The 22,427-nt window shown below is 43.6% G+C and overlaps 1 long non-coding RNA gene across 8 annotated transcripts; it reads right to left on the bottom strand.

Annotated features, from left to right (window-relative positions):
- Positions 1 to 598: 598 nt before the first annotated feature.
- Positions 599 to 10,063, bottom strand: LOC123139895 (uncharacterized). 8 transcript variants are annotated; one of them, XR_006469693.1, is made up of 12 exons: positions 9,102 to 10,063; positions 8,808 to 8,953; positions 8,307 to 8,416; positions 7,370 to 7,571; positions 6,943 to 7,089; positions 6,450 to 6,559; positions 5,513 to 5,714; positions 4,469 to 4,740; positions 1,662 to 1,724; positions 1,478 to 1,575; positions 1,303 to 1,391; positions 599 to 872 (listed from the first exon to the last, which is right to left on the bottom strand). It is a non-coding gene; the product is annotated as an uncharacterized lncRNA (long non-coding RNA). The 8 variants fall into 8 exon arrangements; XR_006469694.1 differs by having other exon boundaries at positions 600 to 872; positions 1,320 to 1,391; XR_006469692.1 differs by lacking the exon at positions 599 to 872 and having other exon boundaries at positions 1,069 to 1,391; positions 6,934 to 7,089.
- Between the last annotated feature and the right edge of the window lie 12,364 nt (positions 10,064 to 22,427).

Here is a 22,427-nt window from a genome sequence, read left to right as displayed (position 1 = left end):
TATAATTTCTTCGTATTTTCATAATACATGATCAAAATTTTATATATACAGTTATTTTTACATTTTTAAATTCTTGATTAACATTTTTCATATACATGATTAAATTTTTGAATACATGGTCAACATTTTTTCTATACACACTTTCAAAACTTTTCAAATGCTCTATTTAACATTTTCCAAATACATGTTTAAATATTTCTAATATATGATCTACATTTTTTCTATGCACATTTAACATTTTTCAAATGCTTGATAAACAGTCTTTAAATGGAATATTAGCATTTTTTTAGCACACGGTCAACATTTTTTTAAACACATTAAACATTTTTTAAATACTTGCTCAACATTTTCTTCAAATGCTTGATTAACATTTTTATGTACATAAAAAAATTCATAATTTTTTTACTACATTTTTTTATACATATTGAAAAATATGCTTGGTTATTTTTTTTAATACATGGTCAAAAAAATTCTATACATATTTAACATTTTCCAAATGCTTGATTAACATTTTTCAAGCACTTTTTCAACATTTTTTTTCAAATACTTAATCAACATTTTTTTAATACATGATCAAATAGTTTCATACATATTTTATTGTATTTGTATACATGATAAACATTTTCTCTATAGACATTTAACACTTTTCAAATGTTTGGTCAACATTTTTCAAATGTTTTATGTAGAGTGAATTTTGAAATATATTTATTAGGACATTTGGAAGTAGAAAAAAAAGAAAACAAAAAATGAATAAAAAAAAGAGGATGTCGTTCCCCACTCACACCACCCTTTAGCAAGGGTTCCTACCGTCTCGCTGCATATGATATTAGATCGGGATCGCGCCATGGCGCGAGGGTGCCGGTCTCAACGTTCTGTCGAAGCATGTAACAATATGTCAGTAGAAACTCAAGTATAGCATTTGCACTTACACAGGATCATAATAAAATAAAATAAACATTGAATAGCGATAGAAGTAAAACACAATGGATCTCAAGATCAACATCAAATTATAAGACAGGATCAAGCACAGTATCGACAGGCACAGTGTTACATGTAAAACAAGCGAGGAGACATGAAATAGAATCCATTACGAGCATACTAAATAAGCCAGTCAATTATGTCCTTACATTCACCAGCAACCAACAGCTAAACAGACCCCACACAAAAGCAAAGACCAATTCAGATCCGAGTACTAACAGCCATTAATCTTTCGCGAACACCACACTAACTAAAGTTTCCCGGGGTCGGCGGAGCAGAACATCGATTCATAAACAGCATGACACGACAAAAGGGACAATAGACCTAGAGCGAAGCTTCACCGTCTAACCCGCGTCGCGATGTCCATTCGCTAGGTGATCACTTCGAGCACGCACATAACCAACAGTGTGATCCTGAAAAAACAGAAGCTAAAATGAAAACCAAATTGGGTATAGCACAAAAGGTAGTTAATGATAGAAAAGGCAGTGGACAGACACACCAAAAGAATAGGCTCTCCAATGCCGCCTGAACTACAGCTTGAGCCTTTTAGCCACATTGGAGCCGTCTCCTTCTGCCGCCAGGTCATCAGTTGATTTACTTCATGGACAAACAACGAGCTTGTAAAAGAAGGCAGCAATGACGCATATACTGTTAGACACTTGCTTCAAATCAAAGCCATATACCTAGAGGTAGCAGCAAGATCATCACCGAGAACAACAGAGCCACCATCCAGTTTTGCACCCCCCCTGGCAGGTATAAACAAATATACCATGTCAACCGATCACCAAATAATCATGTGATCAGGTCTGGATGAATCCTCACCAAGCAAACAAAAGAAAATATAGTATGCTACATTACATCTTAAGTACAAGTGTAGATAATTTGATATCCGATATAACAGATGCTTTAGTTAACCAAACTCAAAGGACCAAGACTCTAGTCAGATGATTCTAAAATAACATCAAGATGTGTTAGAAATACCTCGCATAATATATACCATACAGAAAAAATATAAACCTACAATAACTTCTTTTTAATTGGCTAACAATATAATAAAACAAAGAGGAATAATCATTATGGTTCAGAAATATTAATCAACCAAAAGTGTGACTCTAGATTTTGAATTGCGACATAAAGCACAATAGCATCATCTTTCTCCCTACTATTACAGTTGGATTGTGAGATTGCAAAATAAGCATCTGCATACAACAAACTGGAACGATGCAAAATAATTACACAAAAACAGGACCATGGTGCAAGAAGACAAAATGAGATGAAATTATGTTATCTTCCCATATGTGTTGGCTAAGACTTGACCTTAAAACACAGGGAAGAGACACTTGTAGACTTCATGTACAGATAAATACTCAAGCTACATCACAGTTTAGAGCGGCTCATTTCACATGACGAAAATGACTGAAGGGAACCAAAAAAACTTGCTTCCACCATGAGGTTATATAAGTAATCATACTAAGGGATCCAAGGGTGGTTGAAATAAACTTGAACATAAGGAGATTTCAGTTGTATGCGCAATATATGTTTCCAAATAAATAATCTAAAAATCATCTTCTATGACTATTCCGAAACAGAGGCCCGCCGAATGATACAGAGGCACGCTGCTGAAAAAGGAAGATGCGTCTCTGAAAGCTGCTGAAATATGGAATTGGCAGAAAAAATGGCACTTTAATCCCCATATTTTTCCTCGAATTCAGGTCAGTTTGCACCCTAGCAACATGAATTTAGATCTACTATTGTTGCCGCGGGATCATTTGGCCCCATTTCATCTCCACCCCCCTCCTAGTTGTGCGGACAACGTCGGATTCAGGACAACTCGTAATTAAGCCAAAATAAACATACTGATTGGGACCACAAGACTCACAGCAGATCATAGTACATCTAAGAAAAACTAAAAAAGCAAATTTCTCTTGAGATCAACATAAAAGAGTCCATCTGTTCTCAAAGTAAAGCATATAGCAACGACAACTATAAGATAAGACACAAGAAATGCACAAGCGAGATTGAAAACTAACGGTTTGTCTCATTGATTTTGTATGGTAGGACAAAAATCACCCCATCTTGTACAGTCTATTGTTGCTTCAAACATAACAAATGCTTCTCTTATTTATTTGTTAGCACACATAAATGCAAACTTGAGTTATTCTGTTCAAGCATACAACAAAAACAAGTTGAAAATACTACAGATTCGAAAGCACAAGTAAAGCCTACAAGAATGCTTCTCTTATTTATTTGTTACCACACATAAATACAAACTTGAGTTATTATGTTCAAGCATATAACTAAAACTAAGCTGAAAATACTACAGATTCAAAAGCACAAGTGAAGCCTATAGGCTGAAACTATTGCAGATTCAAAAAGCACATACCATTTTTAATTTCAAATTGAGCATAGATATGAACCTGAATTATTTTATCTGAACATATGATTAGGATAAATCTATGGTTAGGATAAGCCTAAAAGAGCTAGATTTACATGCCTGAGACACCGTAGATTTTCTATTCAAGCATATAGTCAGGATAATCCAAAATAAGTAGGACCCTGAACCATCGCTTATCCCAGAATAACAAAGTGCAACTTACTCTTAACCAGATTAGATCAAGGACCAACAACAAACAATAAAAGATCAAAGGTATGAGAGAGAAGAAATCTTTACATAAGACGGCTATAAACACTGGAGCATAAATAAGCAACACCTTTAAATAAAATTAGAAGGGTTCAGTGTTCAATGCATAGTGGGCTCAGATTCGCCTTTCCTCGATCATATAATCTACCCCCATCATCTCTTTCACCAGATCAATCTGTTTATACAGTGGATCTGCCCTGGTTATCATTCAACAAGAATGACCATCCAAGGACAGAACAATAAGTATCACAGGATCAAAAAGGATTCTAGAGACGAGGAGGAGGATCCAACTTGATACCCATAGGCGCCTCGATTGCTCAAAGGCACACTTATTTCAGCCACGGCTAATCATCATCGCCCTAGCAAGAATGGCTTCCGACCAATGGGGCACGTGATTCAAACGCGGTGGCACGATATATCTCACCGCGGTAGTAACTATTAATGGCTACAGGAGCTCTGGCTCGATCCTACGGCTGAGATCAATCCGGAGCGAGATCCGGCAGCCAGAATCGCATCAAGAAACCGATCCGACGGCCGAAAGTGCCTGAGCTATGAGGAGCCAGGTGAGGTGCTTCGTTTCTTCTTTCTCGATGGATCACCAGATCAATATTTTCTTATGACGGTGAAACTGCCCTGGTTATCACTCATCAGAAATGATCATCCAAGGACAGAGCCACTAAAATAAGAACATGATCAAAATGGCTCAAAGAAATGAGGGGGATCCAAATTAATACCCACAAGTGCCTCAATTGCTCGAGAGCATGCCTATATCAGCCATAACTGATCATCGTAGCCCTGGCCATGTCCCATGCAGTAGCCGAAGCAGAGCAGGAGGAAGATGGAGCTCACCGAGGGAGGTTGTAGCTGAGGCAGTACTCAGTGGGCGCCGGGGTGGCGCCTGAACGCCGTCCAGCCGGCAAGGAACCGCTTCCTACACCGCACATCCACGACGCTGCATCGGAGTTGCGCCTTGCACCGTCCAACCGATGAGCACAAGGATGAGGTCATGCATAGCACATCTAGGAGCTTCCTGATGGCTGGCTAGCACAAGGGAGGGCCGACGCGATCCCGCATCAACGACATGAATTTGCATAAATCCATCCTTGCTCTTACCATGTTTTCTGCAAAACACACACAGAGCCCAAGCATGTTAATAGAGCACAACCAGAATCTTCTATCTCATATGGAGATTAAAAGGAACAACAATAAAGGACATATGAAACCAGTGGCTCAAATTTACACACATGATCAAGAAAATGGCAGAGTGGGCAGCATATATATGCAGCAATCCATCTCCATGCTCTTATCATGTTTTATAAAATCCAGAGTGACGCCTACCATCAGCAACATAACTTGCATAAAGTGACACCTACGATTAGTAATACTGGAATAAACCTCACTATAAATTAGAGCACGTTGATACTCTTTACAGGGATAAATTAGAGCAAAAACTGGAAAACAAATTATGGTTACATACTATCTTCAGGCATGTCCTACAGTGAAATAGAGACTGAGCAGTGAGGGAAGGTGAGAAAGAAATTATATTTGATGAGAATCGATTTTGGTCCTTAGTATTACATGGATTTATCAGTCGATGCACATGAAGGGTGGCTTTAGAATTTTCTTGTCTTACTTAAAAAAACAGATCTACTCAGCATGCACATATGAGACATACATTCAGAGATCAGGAGAACCAACTAATGTCACCGTTATTATTTTTTAGCAAGCACTCTATCGTTATACTGGTCTCAAATTTGCGCATCCGATTTTGCAGCTTTATTGACCATAAAGCAACAATATAAAAATTTACCATGAAGAACATTGCACATCACCCGTCCATAAATCATGAATTGCACAAAAGAATAAAAGACAAACAAGAGGGAGCTGGTATACCTACGAACAAGATGGAATTGGCAAGGTTGCCGACAAGGAAGTCCAACTCTGTCCAAGGACTCCTACACTTTTGGGATAGATGTTGTCGCACACAGAGCAGGCCCTAGCCATGGAATTGAGCGGAGCTCAGGGGAGAGGTGGACAATGCCGCGAAGATGAGAGCACACCTACAACAATCATTCTAGAGAGCTCAAGGTAAGGCCTGTAAAAAATAGCCAGCAATAGAATTAGGCAACAGAAATATCAACCTAACCAAGTATGTAAGATTTAAGACTATAAGGCATGCACGGAAGCAAACAATCAAGGCTGAGAAACAAGTGTCATGTCTAATTGCTCTTTATTGCTGTTGTAAACTAAAACAGAAACCACCACAAACAACTATATATTGTGCATACATTAATCAGGGGCACATTAAAACAAAAAAGCATCTAGTGGGGTACTCCTAATTATCGTATGACCTCAAGAAATTTGGCAGGCCTAACGCCCCTCCTCAACAACAAAGCCATAATGTATGAAAAAAACCTAGCTAGATCCAACGCTCCACAGGAAAAATGCTCTCAGTGCTCAACAAATTATCACTACAAATAAAACTAAAACACCATTGACACGACAACAATAAGGATACTATTAACATAAAGCCAGCATAGGTACATCGCAACAATAGAGCACGTCATTTTAAATCTAGCAAGTGGCACCGAGGTAAGAACAACACAATAGTGCATCAGCATAATGTCGATTCCAATTATGGTAACATGAATGAAGAAGGTATATCGCTTGATAAGGTTTTATTACAGAGTCAATCACAACACAAACACCGAGGCATAGGCCAGAAGAGCATGTAAAGCATGCATGCATGAATACGCTACTTCAAATAATAGCTGAAGGTAGAATGCAAGTAAGGATATTAGGATGCAAGGAGGCATGAATAGTTCTATACCCGACGAAGGCCAAACAAAAGCGGAGAAACCTGAGCGCATAAACTGCAGTGGCATCACCTTCCATTGCTTCTTGTCTGTAACGCACTGACTCCTTATGCGTGAAGCCTATCTGTACATTGGTAAGATAATCAAACAATTGTTTCAATCCTCCAATTAAAATACCAGTGAAGAACTTGATTTCAAAATACACTTCATCAATTATACATCTATAACCAATCTTTGCAGCACAAAGGTGACTTCTGTATGTTTTCAGGACCAGGGAAATCCTGGATAGTAAAGTAGCGTGCGAATAGAACCAGCGCAGTGTGTTTCGGAGGAACTTCCCATGTGGTTCCATAACATGATCAATGAGGTTCCACCAAACAGATACTGGAAAAGGAAACTACTCGTTCATACGTCTACAGCCTACACAACACAAACACAGGGGTGCATCTGCTCCAAAGCAATTTTAATTTTGAGTGAGCTTAACAAAGAGGATGTGACCTCGCTCACCGATTTGAGGTTGTTGTTGAGCTTGAGCAGGTCATCGGAGAAGACATCTAAGAGTGAAGCGATGGACATGCGCTCAGGGGAGCCTCGCCGCCCCGGCCGCTGTGCTAGCAATGGTCTCTGCCGCCGGCACGTCGATCGCCGCGAGACCTGCACAGACGAATTTTAATAACTCAGCTTCACTCCAAGCAGCGCTGTACTACAGGCAGGACGCATGCTGCGTAGTGTGTTGTACTGAACGTCTCTGAACCAACCAGCAGAGATAAGATAAGGCATGGTAAGAGACACACAAACAAACTCCGCTTTTGCAGCTTTATTGACCATAAAGCAACAATATAAAAATTTACCATGAAGAACATTGCACATCACCCGTCCATAAATCATGAATTGCACAAAAGAATAAAAGAGAAACAAGAGGGAGCTGGTATACCTACGAACAAGATGGAATTGGCAAGGTTGCCGACAACGAAGTCCAACTCTGTCCAAGGACTCCTACACTTTTGGGATAGATGTTGTCGCACACAGAGCAGGCCCTAGCCATGGAATTGAGCGGAGCTCAGGGGAGAGGTGGACAATGCCGCGAAGATGAGAGCACACCTACAACAATCATTCTAGAGAGCTCAAGGTAAGGCCTGTAAAAAATAGCCAGCAATAGAATTAGGCAACAGAAATATCAACCTAACCAAGTATGTAAGATTTAAGACTATAAGGCATGCACGGAAGCAAACAATCAAGGCTGAGAAACAAGTGTCATGTCTAATTGCTCTTTATTGCTGTTGTAAACTAAAACAGAAACCACCACAAACAACTATATATTGTGCATACATTAATCAGGGGCACATTAAAACAAAAAAGCATCTAGTGGGGTACTCCTAATTATCGTATGACCTCAAGAAATTTGGCAGGCCTAATCCCCCTCCTCAACAACAAAGCCATACTGTATGAAAAAAACCTAGCTAGATCCAACGCTCCACAGGAAAAATGCTCTCAGTGCTCAACAAATTATCACTACAAATAAAACTAAAACACCATTGACACGACAACAATAAGGATACTATTAACATAAAGCCAGCATAGGTACATCGCAACAATAGAGCACGTCATTTTAAATCTAGCAAGTGGCACCGAGGTAAGAACAACACAATAGTGCATCAGCATAATGTCGATTCCAATTATGGTAACATGAATGAAGAAGGTATATCGCTTGATAAGGTTTTATTACAGAGTCAATCACAACACAAACACCGAGGCATAGGCCAGAAGAGCATGTAAAGCATGCATGCATGAATACGCTACTTCAAATAATAGCTGAAGGTAGAATGCAAGTAAGGATATTAGGATGCAAGGAGGCATGAATAGTTCTATACCCGACGAAGGCCAAACAAAAGCGGAGAAACCTGAGCGCATAAACTGCAGTGGCATCACCTTCCATTGCTTCTTGTCTGTAACGCACTGACTCCTTATGCGTGAAGCCTATCTGTACATTGGTAAGATAATCAAACAATTGTTTCAATCCTCCAATTAAAATACCAGTAAAGAACTTGATTTCAAAATACACTTCATCAATTATACATCTATAACCAATCTTTACAGCACAAAGGTGACTTCTGTATGTTTTCAGGACCAGGGAAATCCTGGATAGTAAAGTAGCGTGCGAATAGAACCAGCGCAGCGTGTTTCGGAGGAACTTCCCATGTGGTTCCATAACATGATCAATGAGGTTCCACCAAACAGATACTGGAAAAGGAAACTACTCGTTCATACGTCTACAGCCTACACAACACAAACACAGGGGTGCATCTTCTCCAAAGCAATTTTAATTTTGAGTGAGCTTAACAAAGAGGATGTGACCTCGGGAAGGCGCTCACCGATTTGAGGTTGTTGTTGAGCTTGAGCAGGTCGTCGGAGAAGACATCTAAGAGTGAAGCGATGGACATGCGCTCAGGGAGCCTCGCCGCCCCGGCCGCCGTGCTAGCAATGGTCTCTGCCGCCGGCACGTCGATCGCCGCGAGACCTGCACAGACGAATTTTAATAACTCAGCTTCACTCCAAGCAGCGCTGTACTACAGGCAGGACGCATGCTGCGTAGTGTGTTGTACTGAACGTCTCTGAACCAACCAGCAGAGATAAGATAAGGCATGGTAAGAGACACACAAACAAACCTGTCTGGCTGGGTGCGGCCATGAAACAAACACATGGCGCGCGCCGCCTGGGCGCCGGGCGCGCGGCCCAGCGGCGGCGGCGGCGGCAGGCGGCGAGCAGGCCCAAATCCACGACGTTCCGGCTCATGTGCATCCAAGGGGAGCTCACAGACAGCATCTCCAGGAGCACCAATCCAAGAACCTAGGCAGCAACGACACAGGCCAGCTCACGAGCTCGGAGCCCCCAAGAACCACGGACGGCGAAACCTCTGGAGCTCAACAGCCTCTCTTCTCCTCGCACGATAGCCGCAGGAGAAGGAGTGATGCTGGCTGGCTGGCTGGCGATTGGTTGCGTGCGGGAAAGAGAGAATCTTGCCCAATTTGGTGACGATGCCTCTCTCGCGCTTGCGTGGAGAAGAAAAGGGGAGGAGAGACGGGGAGGAGTTGGATGGCTGCTGGCGGCTGGCGCTGCTGCTCCGGTCTGGTGGGGGAGTGGTGGAGGGAGGGGGGCCGGCGACCGTAGCGTGGCACCCATCTCCCTGATGCGGTTGACCCGCAGCGGCCACGCCTCGGGTAGGTGCCAGCGATGGCGTGGCGGCGGTGGACGGGGAGGATGGCCTGCGGGGAGTGACGGCTAGGGCTCTCGACGGCCACGGGAGGAGAGGAGGCAGCGTGGCGGCGAGAGGGGCGGGAGGAAGACAGAGGGGAATCGGGGTGAGCCGAGCGAGGGAGGAGGCGGCTCCTTTGACGGAGACCTAACCGCCCTACGGACCGATCCGACCGCATGAGGTGAGGAAAAGTAGATCGACGCGGTGAAGCTAGTAGAGCTCATCCAGGAGCAGCTGTGTGTGTGTTGGGTGGCGCCAAAGCTCGCCGGAGCGGCCGGAATCGGCCGGCGACCGAGGCGGCGACAGTGGGGATCGAGAGAGTAGGCAGGAGGGGGGTGACGGGAGGAAGAGAGATGGGCTGCGCGAGTGCGGGAGAGAGGCAGCTAGGGTTTCTCCACAGGCGGCACGGCAATTTATATGCCTGTATGCGAAATGACGGAAATGCCCTCGGCGGGGCAGGTTATTTACACGCGGTGGTACGACCGGGGCGCATCGGTCCAGATCGGACGGTCTGCGAGCGCCGGGTTTCGATCCGGCGGCTGAAATCGATCCAGAGCGAGATCCAACGGCCAGAACGCAATCAAGAAAACGATCGGACGGCCCAGAAGCTCTAATCGCTGAGGAGCCTCCGGCATCCATCCTTCTCTTATTTCTGGATATGGGGGCGCCCTAGCTATAGTACCGGGAGCTCCTATGTGAAGGATTTTTGCGTCAAATTGCCCCCAAAGGCATAGGCATAGGCGCCGAGCTAGTCCATTAGCTACAGTCTTGCTTTCTTTTTTGCGCATGTTATGGCAACTCATGTGTACTGTAGTGACTCAATAATGTAAAGGACAGGCACTGTAGCGGCAGAGGGTGCACTGCAGCAAGCTATTTTCTGTCTATTTTAATATATTTTTTGGAAAAGGCTTGAATATCATTTAAAATTCTTTTTTTTTAATTTTCAAATTCCAAATTTGTTTAAAAACACATAGTATCTTTTAGGAAAATGGAAAATATATTATAGGGAACACATACAAATCTTGAAAAACTCAGAATTTTGTTTTTGAAACATTTTATGAAAACACGAACATTCTTTGAAAACACATGAATCCTTTTGAATTTCTGAAGAAATTTTGAAATCATCACACTACTTAAAATTCCAAATGATTTTTAAAATGCAAATATTTTTAAAATTCTCGATTTTTTTTAAATTGCGAACAAAAAGTGCGATCATATTTTTGAAATTTCAATTTTTTTTGAAATTTCAGGAAAAATTGAACCTCAAACAATTTTCAATAGAAAAAAGAAACAAAAGTAACCAGTTAAAGAAATATCGGAAAACGAAATAAATCAGCTTTAAATTTTACCGAAACCTTCTAAATGGTTCCCAAAATCAGGAACAAAGCCTACTAAAACAGGACACCCCACTTAATTTCACGTGTTTCGACGTCACTTTACCGCCAATAGGAGCAAATAGGAATCGTGGAACTTCCCATCTTGCAGGATGCTAACACGGAAAACATGATCCACCAGTGGGTTGCTGAAGAGTGTTGCTGCCACATATTGGTTCAACCCATTTCTGCCTTTTTATTGTGTGTGGTTCCCATGATAAAGAAGGATCCAAAACCTTCTGTGTTTTTTTAATAAAAATGTAATTTTGAGTTTTCTTCTCATTTTTTCATTTCTTTTAGAAAATAAATAACTATTTATTAATAATTTCTATATTTATTACACATTTTTCTGAATTTATGAGCATGTTTTAAAATTTTTTAGAACATTTTAAAAATTAACAAATGTTTTTACAAATTTGCAAACTATCTTTTCACTATTCCCTTATTCTTTTTCAAATCATTTTTTTTGAAACTCCTGAACATTTGTTCACGAACATATTACAAATTCATGATCATTTGGTCAAAATTTTACTAATTAGATGTATTTTCTAAAAAAAACTGATCCTTTTTATATTTCCTGAATCAATATTTTTTGATTTCATTAACTTTTCTCTAAAAATTGGCAAACATTTTTTGAATGCTCAAAGATTTCTGAAAATGGCGTAGAACTTGTGAATTCGTGATTTTTTTTCAATTTCATCATTGTTTTTATTTCAAAATATATTTTCTTAAATCCCAGCTTTTATAATTTCTCTAACATTTTAAAATTTAATGATATCTTTTGAAAACTCATTTAATAAAAGAAAAGAGTAAAAACGAAAATGAAACCAGGCGCGCTGGCAGATACTATTCCCCCGTGCGTTGCACCGGGCGAGAAAAGAGACAAAAACCTGCTTCATATGCAATTATGCATCATTTTTTTATATCTAATTTTAATAAATGTCGATGATAAGGTTAAACATGGAATTTTTCTTATTTTTAATAAAAGTTAACGTTTACATAAAAATTGGAACACTTTTTTAACAATAGTAAATGTTTTACTAAATTGGAACATTTCTTAAAAAAAGACTTTTTTTAACAAATGTTTTTTTAAAGAATGTTTTGTCTTTTTGAAAATTATATTTTATTTGTAATTGTTTATTGCACTATTTGGGCTTGGACCAAACATAAGGACTTGCCTCCACAAACACGCACGCTCTCGTAAAAAGAAGACATTGTCGTTGCGAGATGAACTACACACACTGTCTCTCTTCCCGTTCCCCATCTCATTATCCCTAGTAAACGAATAATTGCCCCTCGTCATTTAATTGCCCATGCGTTGCAACATGAACCGTAACATAATTTGCATGTTTGAAAGGTCGCCCGGGATTCAGTTATCTTGGCTAAAGCAAATGCATACATAAATTCTGGTGGTGTTGCTCCATGTAGTCCCCTTGTGCTGCCTTGCTGAAGAATGAAGAATGAGCTGTGATATAATTTGCATGTTTGAAAAACTTGACTGAGATTCAGTAATACGTAACTCAATGCCTCACTATGATATTGATAAACCTTATGGCTCTCTTAAACACAAACAATGATAATTCTTGTGGGATCTTCTTTCACATAAAGTGTGAGAATTGTAGGAGCAGGACAAATAATCGTACAGAAAAGATAAATTGAGCACTGAGACATCGAAGTAAATCAGAGCTAGTCATTATTCACCCACCCAGTTGCTCTGTTGGCTTCATGTATTTGCTCACCTCTCAACAAAGCGACCACTATAACATTGTACTGCCCCAAGTAGTGTTCCTCTATGTCGTCTCATGGTTTCATTCTGGTTTTTTTTCACTATTCTTCACCAATGAACATAGAAAGGGGTCACCAAAGGTATCTTCAGATATAACTTATCCAGGGCCATTAGTTATGGTATAAGCATCCAAAGGTATATTCAGATATAACGTATATACAACAAATAGAGCCAACCAAAAGGTGTCTTCATTTATAAAGCCATGTAAAAAATTGTCATCCTGGATAAATATTGCATGCTTGAGAGATCTATATGCATGTTTCCATCTCTGTTTACAAGTTGCGACCATGTGAGCATGGTCTATGTCACAGTAAAAGAAAGCAAAGAAAAAACTGTACCGAAACAGATGACCTTTGTACAGGAAGGAAAACTAACCATGAATAGATTAGCTTCAAGTCACATGATGGGGAAAAGGTAGATTTATCATTGGGAAAAAATAGTTCTTATTAGCACTAAGACACACATCAGGCATAAAAGATAAGGAATGCCAGAACATAACATCAGTAAGAAAATAAAATTGCATAGAACAGAAGTACCACAATTTGAGTCAAAACCTGACATGGGTAATAGACGATTACTTTTGCTTGAAAAAAAATACATCAAAGCTTCCATTGGTCACTGAAACTTCTCCTGGCAGAATATATGGTCCAGCAGAAAGCTACACTACCGGCAAGTATGCAAGCTCATCCATGTTATCGGTTTTGCATCTTCTCTGAAATTAAGGGCGTTACTGGCATAATTGGTCCATCAATCACCCGCTGCTAAGTGAAAAACAATTGATCAACTGAAGTAGGAGCACACACTATATATTAGATAGCATATCGAACAATACCAAATGTACCAAAACTCAATGAGAAAAAAGTTCAGGGCACAACTTATCGATGAGCACAATGCACCTCCTCAAAGGACAAGTGATGTTTACCAGTTTTGGGTTGCAATACAACATAACTACAATGCCTCGCTCCCACTGCAAAAGAGGATGTTAATTTACAACAATCATTCCATCTTCTGATCATAAAGTTGTGGAATATCTTTACCGCGGTAAACTGGTGCTGGAACAGAATCAAGAAAATATCAGATGCCCTTAGCCCATTAAGCATGACTCACGAGTCAAGAACCCATAAGCCTACACCCTTCATTGCAACACGGTAACCCATTCGTGTTGCCACTCACTGCCCTTGCCGCACATGACCTCCAAAGCTCTCCTTTTGGCTAAGCCCAGCCGCCGACTCGACCTTGCCGGAGTGTCTCTGTCGTTTGCCGACTGAGTCCCACCAATGAATTTGCTCAGTGAGCTCTTTCTCAAACCTCCACGGGTAGTTAACTCTACAGAGAGAAGGGGGCAGGAGAAAGAATGGCATAAATTCTTATCAATCATTATCATCTTACAAATAACAACTCAGGAATAACATATACTCCCTCCATTCCTAAATATTTGTCTTTTAGAGATTCCAAATGGACTATCACATGCCGATGTATATAGACATATTTAATAGTGTAGATTCACTCATTTTGCTCCGTATGTAGTCACTTGTTGAAATCTCTAGAAAGACAAATATTTAGGAACGAAGGGAGTAGTTATAAGCAGGTAGAACATTGCTCTTCTACAAAAAAAGAATATGAAGTTTTTATTGATCCAACTATTCAATAGTAGAAAATGCTGCAGGTGTGGGTAATGGAACAGACACATTCTATTTATTACCCCGATTTCTTAATTTAAAGGCAATTGACAAAGGAAATTTAAACATGGCCATTCTGTGTAAGCAAAATAGCACAAACAGTGGCAAGAAATAGGATACAGATATTACAACAATGTTAGTACACAATCTGACTTCACCTACCAAGACTAACAGTTGTTCTCTTTTAGTGGTAATCTTCTATCTAGGAGAGTTGCAGATTTATTCGTAACAAAGAAAAAAAATGGTTTTTCTGAATCACTAATTTTATGCACCAAGTATCATTCAAATAGGAATATGCAGCACTAAGATTGAAGAATAGTGAACCTGACCGAAGGTTGGATGCCATAGTTTGGTTGAGGATAGAGATACCAAGGAATTGACGATCCCACTCTCTCTGATTTGGTCGTCAAGGGTGCCCAACAATGTTTTTTTTTGGATGGCTACTACATAACGGAAGACTGAACACATGTCAAAATTTACACAAGACCATACTTGATTCAGACATCTGCCCCATGTGTCTCTAAGCCACAGAAACTTGCTCTCATCTATTCATTCAGTGTCCTGCAGCAAAAGTTGTTTGGTGTGCTACTGGAACACTCCAAACTGCCAGGAAATCATCAATTGGAAGCATTTCATGACTTTGCTCATCCTTTGGAATATTTGGGATCCTTGAAACTCTCAATTTTCAGACAATAGAGCAGTAACTATCAATCAGATTTATACCAAAGTGAATCCCCACTATCCCCTAACTGAAAAAGATAATGATATTGGCATCTATATTACTAAAAGTACGGTACAGTATATATACTTTTAGTTTTGCTACTCTATGTTCAGTAAGTAACCATGGGTTCAGGAGATAAACTCGTATGTTCAGAATACATCATGCGAAAGGTTGGTTACACTTCAAATATATGTTGGAAAGCACACATATCCAACATAAGATGTTTGTGGTACACGCTGAGATATCTACTCATGTGTATGCCACTGCAAAGCTAATAGATGAGTAAGCAATTGGAGATACAAAAATGAAGCTCTGACTGAAATCGGGCAACATGAAAGCGTATAGCCATAAATAAACTCTTGGATGCAAAGTGACGGCATATGTTCTGAATTTTGAGTTATAATGTTCAGCCCGACAAAGCAGTGGATGCCCAGATTAGCAGAAAAATTTCAGAACAAAAATATGACAACCAGCAATGCTCTGCTATGAAATTAGCATGGACTGCAGTGTACATAACCAAGCAGATTTCAGAATGCAATTGAATTTCATTAGTACTATATGAGTAAGGCTATCATAGATTATCAAATCCATCAAGCACTATAACTGAGTAATAATCAATGAAAGCAATGACAAGCAAGCAAATCTTTTCAGAAGGACAAAACTATCTTTCAAACATTCAGTTCAGAAGATTTAGAACACACGCGTTCGGTTCACAGCTTCAGAGTGATTTCAGCTAGCTGCAGAGCACGGGCACGAGCGAGCAGTAGTAGCAGCAGGGACGCGCACGAGCGCTCGAGCAGCAACAGTCGCCGCGCACGAGGCACGAGCGAGCAGCGGCAGCAGCAGGGACGCGCACGAGCGCGCGAGCAGCAACAGTCGCCGCGCACGGGCTTGCCGCAGGGGTCATACAGGGGTCAAACATACCTCTGGTGTAGCCGCCGCAGGCGACATTAGAATGCTCGACGGATGTTCTTGTACCAGCGGCGAACTCGACGCTTCTTCCTCCGACGAACTCGACGAAGACATTGGATGTTTCGTGCAAAATTGATCTGATGGAGATTCCAGCCGACTACTCTTCCTTCTTATAGCAGAGAACAACAATCCGGGTTGGAAACTTCATTGAATTGTGTTCGACAAGGACACGGTCTGCAACGTCACCTATGCCCAAATCCAATCCAATCCAGCCCCTTTTCTGCTGCGTTTATGCCCAAATCACTTGACAGGCGGCACATGCAGCGCCGGCCTGCCGTGAGCAACTCCGGTGAGCCACGGCTTCCTTCTTCAAGCAAGGCCAGTCTCCTCGTTCTGGCTCTGCTCGATCAATTATCACTGCACACTAGCGGCTTCGTGCACGCAAATCTCTTTGGCACAAGCCGAATAACATTTCTTCGTCAGGCACCATATGAACCTTGGCGCTCTCGCCGGTTAGCTTGAGACGGACACCCCGTGGTGTGCACGCCCGGACTCTGCTCCCGCCGAGACCCTCTGCAGCCTCCGGGCTGCCTGCCTGGCGGAGACAGCATCAAGATGCATATGCTCGTGCCGGCACTCCTTGCTGCAGAATGGTGTGTCCCCTCTGTACATGAAGACGTTGCTGTCGCGCGCCAGCCGCCTGGCGCAGAGCGCGCACGCGTCCATCGCCGGCATACCGGGCTTGCCCACCGGCTCGTGGCGCGGAGGCCGGCAGCGACGACCTCCTTGCTCTTGGTGACGCCAAGCCATGCCTGGCTCCACTTCCGGAGCCTCTCCTCCGGTTCACCGTTGCAGTAGCGCCCGCACTCCAGGCCGAAGCCGCCCCGCCGCAGCGCCTCGGTCCGCCGCGCCCGACGCCTACAACGGCAGCCGCGATGCCTCAGTCCGCCCCAAAGCCTCGCCCCGTTCCTGGGCTGGGGAAGCGCCGACGCCCGCCGCGGCGCATCCCCCTGCCTTGATTTCTGCGACGTCGACGCCGGCGGCAAGCGGCGCGGTGTGACCGACTGTCAGGACCCCGACTCGATGTCACATCGACCTAGCTGGTAACACCTCATATCACCTTGCGGCCTCACGCACGGTATTCCCACGGGTGTCGTCTTACCTTTTCCCGGGACCGTTTGCGCCTTTTGGCTCACGTATATGATAGTGTCGCTAGCATCCATATGATAAAGAGCCCGGGCTGACATGACTAGTCGTAAACCCAAAGTGGCACAGACTTACAGGGACAGGCATCCATGACCCAGCTTCGAACGTGTCGGTCATCAGCAAGTGGGTCCGGGATGTAGCACTGGGCTAGCAGGACTCCGGTAAACCGGGCTGTAGCGGGCTAACAGGACTCCGGTACTCAAAGCGTGACATTTCCCCGAAGGGACAGACACAGGAACGAAGAAGGACACATGCCGGCCAGCCTAAGTGTTCCAGAGCAGTAGCAAGCTACCATGGCTCAGCGGTAACACTAGGAGACATTTCCCGGTAAGAGAGGCTACTAAAGATAAACAACTAGATAGTCAAATCCCACACATACCAAGCATTTCAATCATACACACAATATGCTTGATATGTGCAAATACAACGAAGTATCACAACATGACTCTATGACACAAGTACTTTATTTAAGGCTCAGGGAGCCATACATAACATACACAAAGGTACGGGTCTCACGACCCAACATACAAGTCATACAGTCATACAATCCAGCAGCGGAAGTAACTTGTCTGAGTACAGACAACTAGTAAAATAAAAGAGGCTTGGAAAGCCTAGCTATACTACGTGGTCCATCACAAGCTCAGGGTCACCACCTGGGTCTTTAGCCTACTCGTTGATGTCAACGTCTACATAGAACCCATCAGAAGGGGTTGCAGCGTCTTCTGTAAAAATGTAGATTATAGCAACATGAGTACAAAGGTACTCAGCAAGACTTACATCAGATCCTACATACATGCATATTATCAAGAAGGGTTGGTGGAGTTATTGCAGCAAGCCAGCTCTGACTCTTGGCTAGACTATCCTACGATACTCCAACTTGAAATGGTTTTGCGCACACGAGTCCACTACTCACCACTTCAACACACTACCGAGGATCCACCTCCGTCTTCCTACGGAAGACCCATCCTCGGCACTCACACTTATCTTGAGGCTTTTAGTAGTTTCCATTTACTTGTCTATGAACTGTATAGGCAACCAAGTAGTCCTTTACCGCGGACGCGGCTATTCGAATAGATCATGTTAACCCTGCAGGGGTGTACTTCTTCATACACGCTCTCACCACTTACCGTCGTTTACACGACATGTACTCGGCAACCTTCAAGCGGAAGCCCAACGTGGGTGTCGGCCACGACCTACCTAATCACCTAAGCCTCCAGTCCAGGTTTATCGCCTATTCAGGTTCCATCCGCAGGGAGTCCGGCCGAGGTTTCCCATACGGCCCCGAACGATGTGAACAGGGTTCCCGAGATACCTAACGGGTATTCGGTACACCCGGCCACGTACCTACCGCATCACAGCCCACCCCTACGGTCAGCGCTGTCCACTGCCTCCAGTAGGCTACAAACACCAGAAACTACTTGCAACTCCTGGACGGAGAACTAGGGTGAATAAGAAGCCGAGAGGGTCCATTGGTTTCGGGCCCAATGCATGGTAGTAGCTGATTCTTAAATCACACATACAGATCTCAGTGCTTAAGGTCGGCTTCAATGAAACAACCCACCATGTACTCCTACATGGCCTCTCATCGATACCTTTACCAAATCGTGTTCACCACACCACTCTCATTACCGACATAATCATTTCACTCTAGCCCATCACCCAGATGAACCAGACCTGACACGACTCTAAGCATAGCAGGCATAGCAAGGTAGGAACAACACATACATATGGCTCAATCAACTCCTACACATGCTAGTGGGTTCCATCTAGTTACTGTGGCAATGACAGGTCATGCAGAGGAAATGGGTTCAACTACCGTAGCACACAGCAGTTTGAAACGCGTTGTCTTAATGCAGTAAAAGAGAGCAGGAGCGAGAACATGGGATTGTATCGATATGATCAATGGTTAGTTGCTTGCCTGATGGTTCGATGCACTGATATGGTTCTTCGTTAGGGTAATCACGGTACTCCTCGGGGGCAGAACCTGTCGCAAAGGGCACCGATACACAACTATCACCAAACAATGTGCAACAATATGATGCATGCATGAAACATGGCAATATGAGTGTGTTGGGCTAATGCAACTAAAACCAGAGGGGTTTGAACAAATTTGAATCAAGGATTCAAATTTCAAATTCAAATATGGCCTTTTAAAGTGCTTTTCCTTGTTCTGCTTGAAACATCAATTTAACTTGTTTGATCATGCATGAAAATAGTACAGATGGATAGATTGGATTTTTCTGATCATTTTTCATATATAATTTGTCCAATTTGGAGTTACAGAATAAAAGTTATGAATTCTTGAAGTTTAAATAATATTCTGGAATTTCCTGATTTAATTTAAATCCAGAAAATCAATTACTGCGTCAGCCTGACGTCAGTGTGACGTCAGCAGGTCAACGGAACAGGTCTGGGTCAAACCTGACAGTGGGTCCCGCATGTCAGGGTGATTATTTTAATTAGGATTTAATTAAAACTAATCCTGTATAATTAGCAGGGCTGGGCCCCACCTGTCATTGACTCAGGGGAGTCAACCAGGGCCCACCCGTGGTCAAAGTCAAAGTCAGCTGCCGGCGTTTAGCCGCCGGCGAGCCCGACGCGGCGGCGGGAGTGGTTTTGGCCATTTCGGCCACCAAATGGACCGCGGAGACCACCGGAGTGGAGCTGAGGACAACCCGCAGCTCTTGGCGGAGTCCGTTGGGGTCGGGGTGGCCGGAGTTGGCGCCGGCGACGACTTTGGCGGCCACCGGGGTTCGGTCGAGGATGAACTTGGCGCTAGAGGGGTCGGTGAGGCTCGTGGAGTGGCTAGCTAGGTGCTGTGGGACTCGGTGAGCAAGATGGACACCATCTTGTGGCCGGAGTGTGGCCGGAAGCACGTCGGCGACGAGGTCCGTGACGGTGCGGGCGTGTGATCCTCGTGCGGTGGCTACACGGCTCGGGAATGAGAGAGAGAAGGTCGGAGGAGTAGCTAGGCTCACAGCGCTCCCGTAGAGGCCACCGGCGGGGTCGGGGACGAGCTGAGGCAGCGACGGCGTTGAAAGGGATCTCCGGCGACGGCGAGCTCGGGCGAGGTCGGTGCGGTGGTCTCGGGCCGCTCGAGCACACGGGGCTCGGCTAGCTCGATGAAGTGGACGGCGGCGAAGCTCCTGGACACGGTGGCACGGCGTGGGGTGGACGGAGGGCGTGGCTACGGCGAGGGGGTGGCAGCGATGGCGTCGGCCATGGCTGGGGCGTGCGAGGGGAGGAGCTGGAGAGGAGAGGGGTGTCTGGGGGGTTCGGGGAGAGAGGGAGGCCGGTTCACGGCGTTAGCCGGGCGAGGGAGGCGGCGAGGCGGCGAGCAGCTGCGTGGCGAGCTGCGGTGCCGCCGCCGAGCACCTTGGCTGCCTGCCTGGCAAGCCAAGCAGCTCGCTGGAGCGGTGGCCGGGCTGGGCCGGCCAGGTGGGCTGGCTGGTGGGCGACAGGTAAGTTTTCCCCTTTTTTTTCTGTTTCTGTTTTATTTAATATATCTGCAACTTTGTTGAATTTAATAAAATACCTAGGCAACTTCAAAAATCACCAAACTATTCCTGGCCCATAGTTGGATTATTTCCAACATGCAACATTTTAGTTTGGAGATATTTGAGCATTTAAATATTTTATATTATTTTAAATGCCCAAATTCAAATATCTATGATTTAATTCAAAACCCTAGGATGGCCTAGAAAAATGTGCACCACTTTTGGCAGAGGTTCTGAACCAAGGCAAAATGATGGGCATTTTAGAAGGGCATTTCAGGTTCATTGAAAATTATTTTAGTAACCCTAGTTGGTTTCAGAGGGGACTGGGGGTTCTGTCATCCCCATTTCAAGTTTCTGATGAAAGAGTAAACATGATGCAACACTCTAATGCATGACTAGCTAGGGTGTGACAACTTACCCCCACTCAAAAGAATCTCGTCCCGAGATTTGGGTTCCTCCAGGAAGAAGGCGGGATATTCAAGTCGAAGACGATCCTCCCTTTCCCAAGTTGCTTCATCCTCAGAATGGTGCGACCATTGAACCTTGAGAAACTTGATATTATGACGTCGCGTGGTACGTTCGGCCTGATCAAGGATACGAATGGGGTACTCTCGATATGTAAGATCATCTTGGAGATCAAGCGTTTCGTGGTCCACTCCACGGATAGAATCCGAGAAGCAACGCCTGAGTTGGGAAACGTGGAAGACATCGTGAACTCTGGAGAGGTGCGGAGGTAGTTCCAACTGGTAGGCAACTTCTCCTCGTTTGGCGAGAATGCGAAAAGGTCCAATGTAACGAGGAGCTAATTTGCCTTTGATACCGAAACGATGGGTTCCCTTCAGAGGGGTGACCCGAAGATAAGCCTTCTCGTCAACTTCGAAAGTCATAGCCCTATGTTTTCGGTCATATTGACTCTTTTGACGAGATTGGGCTGTTTTCAACTTTTCACGAACGATACGAACTTGTTCTTCTGCTTCCTGAATCATATCCGGGCCAAAGAATTGTCTTTCCCCGGTCTCTGACCAGTTAAGGGGTGTTCGACATCGTCGTCCATAGAGAACTTCAAAAGGGGCTTTACCCAAGCTAGATTGATAGCTGTTGTTGTAGGCGAATTCGGCAAATGGAAGGCACTTCTCCCAGTCCATTCCGAAAGAGATAACAGAGGCTCGAAGCATGTCTTCTAGAATTTGGTTGACGCGTTCCACTTGACCACTCGACTAAGGGTGGAAAGCGGTGCTAAAGAAGAGACGGGTTCTCATAGCATTTTGGAAGCTTTCCCAAAATCGAGAGGTGAAAAGACTTCCTCGATCCGAGTTAATTTCCAAAGGAACACCATGGAGAGACACTATTCGGGAGATGTACAAATCTGCCAGCTGACTAGCGGTTATACTCTCACGAACAGGTAAGAAATGGGCTACTTTGGAAAGACGATCGACCACGACGAAAATAGCATTATTCCCTCTCTTGGTCCTGGGAAAACCGGTAATGAAATCCATACCAATTTTATCCCATTTCCATTCAGGAATAGCTAAGGGTTGAAGGGTGCCAGCAGGCCGTTGGTGCTC

The sequence above is a fragment of the Triticum aestivum genome, chromosome 1B (genome assembly GCF_018294505.1).
Source record: "Triticum aestivum cultivar Chinese Spring chromosome 1B, IWGSC CS RefSeq v2.1, whole genome shotgun sequence".
Lineage (NCBI taxonomy): Eukaryota > Viridiplantae > Streptophyta > Magnoliopsida > Poales > Poaceae > Triticum > Triticum aestivum.
Note: the sequence above shows the minus strand (reverse complement) of the source record. Positions and strands in the feature narration are given on the sequence as shown.